At 43.1% G+C, this 2,195-nt stretch overlaps 1 protein-coding gene across 1 annotated transcript in view; it reads right to left on the bottom strand.

Moving 5' to 3' along the window:
• The window catches only part of LOC105984975 (chromosome unknown open reading frame, human C14orf37), a 103,441-nt gene that overhangs the window by 74,849 nt on the left and 26,397 nt on the right, over positions 1-2,195 (bottom strand). The gene's annotated exons all lie outside the window — the stretch shown is intronic.

Raw genomic sequence — 2,195 nt, 5'->3', positions numbered from 1 at the left:
CAGCTCTTCAGCTCAAGGCTAGCGCACTACCACTTGAGCCACAGTGCCACTTCTGGCTTTTTCTGCTTATGTGGTACTGAGGAATTGAACCCAGGGTCTCATGTATGCAAGGCAAGCACTGAGCCACCTTCCCAGCCCTAAAGTTAACATTCTTAACCTGACTGCATCATAACATTTATCACACAACAGTTGCTTCTTCTATATTATATACCACAGCAGCCACCAAAATAAATATAAGAACTTGGTTTTATAAATGTGGCCTCAAGATAGGATTTTTTTTTTGGGGGGAGGCTGGTCGTGTGGCCTGAACTCTGGGCCTGGGCACTGTCCCTCAGCTCTTCAGCTCAAGGCTAGCACTCTACCACTTGAGCCACAGCGCCACTTCTGGCTTTTTTTTTCTCTGCTTATGTGGTGCTGAGGAATAGAACCCAGGGCCGCAAGCATGCAAGGCAAGCGCTCCACCACTGAGCCACCTTCCCAGCCCCAAGATAGGATTTTTGAATGTTTTCATTCACCAACTCTGAGTTGGTAAGAACTAAAAATTTACTCTGAAAAGGACTGAGAATATGAGTCCTTACTGGGAGAACAAAAAAAAATTTGTTTGTGAAGTGTAAGTTAAGAGCAGTTTTTTCCTTCATAAAGATAAGAGCCCTCTAGGATCATCAGTGGTGCATTAAAGCAAAAAAGATCAGGGACAGTGTGCAGACCCTTAATTCAAGTCCCAGTACCAGCACTAAAAAAAAAAAAAAAGTTGAGCCAAGCACACTGGTGGCTCACGCCTGTAATCCTAGCAATTCAGGAGGCTGCAATCTGAAGATAGTGGTTCAAAGCCAGCCCAGGCAGGAAAGTCTGTGAGACTCTTAGCTCCAATAAACCACCAGGAAATCAGAAGTGGAGCTGTGGATCAAGGTAGTAGAGTACTAACCTTCAACAAAAAAGTTCAGGGAGGGCTGGGAAGGTGGCTCAGTGGTAGAGCGCTTGCCTTGCAGGCATGAGGCCCTGGATTTAATTACTGAGCACCACATAAGCAGAAAAAGCCAAAAGTGGCACTGTGGCTCAAGTGTTTGAGCGCTAGCCTTTAGCTGAAGAGCTGAAGGGCAGCATCCAGGCCCAGAGTTCAGGCTCATGACTGACAAAAAAAAATGCTCAGGACAGTGCCCAAGCTCTGAGTTCGAGCCCAATGACCAAAGGGGGAAAAAAGGTGATTTAATGATAGAATGAATGTAGGCCGTTATAAATAAATAAATGCATGCATAAAATTTGTCACTGTCCTATTTTGAATAAAAAGCCAAATCATTTTTAACATCTTTGTATTACAAGGATGCTAACTACCATTCTAGTGGAGTTTTGAATAAGTATAATGTATTTTTAATCATCCCAAAAACATTTACTCTGAAAAAAAAATGTATGCACAGAAGTAAAATGTTCCAGGCAAGGTGAATGATAAAGCATTATCTCTTTAAAAATCAAACAGCACTTTGGCTGACAAGGTAAAAGACACTGAAAAATGTACAAACCCACATGCACTTAAGAAACAGGCTTTCTTCAATGACTAAGAAATGTAAAATACATCACAACTTCTCCCCATCCACCATTTACCATCACTCAGGTGAATGTTCCAGAGACCAAGCATGTCTGCCTTCCAACCAACTGGCAAATTCTTTGGGAGCAAAACCCCTGTTGTATATTGAATTGTGTCCCCAAAAGATGTGTTCACGTCCTAACCAGCAACACCAATGAACAAGAAAGAGGGTCTTGTTAGATACAGTCAAATTAAAAGTCACTAATTTGCATGGGGCCAAATCCAATGACTGATGATCCTTATTAAAGAAGGACACCAGCTGGAAGCCAGCTCCCTGGGGCAGGAGTCAGTGAGACTCTTACCTCCAATTAACTACCAAAGAGCCAGAAGTAGAGCTGTGGGGCTGTGGAGCTATGGCTCAAGTGATATAGTACTTGCCTTGAGAAAAGGAAAAGGAAAAAAGGAGGGAAACTTGGGCATGGTGACACAAAGCACAGAGAGAAGGTAGCTATGTGAAGAGATTTTAGGGCAATGCTACCACAAGCCAAGAGATGGCAGGGTCTACCAGAAGCTGGAAAGGCATATATTCGATGTCAGTATAACTTGAGGAGGAGATGGGGAAAAACCAGTTGTTTAAAGATACAGGTGGACCTGTTGCAACAATGAGAAGTAC

Source organism: Dipodomys ordii, unplaced genomic scaffold (assembly GCF_000151885.1).
Source record: "Dipodomys ordii isolate 6190 unplaced genomic scaffold, Dord_2.0 Scaffold2, whole genome shotgun sequence".
NCBI classification, from domain to species: domain Eukaryota; kingdom Metazoa; phylum Chordata; class Mammalia; order Rodentia; family Heteromyidae; genus Dipodomys; species Dipodomys ordii.
The sequence above is the reverse complement of the archived record's forward strand: the minus strand, read 5'-3'. Positions and strand labels throughout refer to the sequence as shown.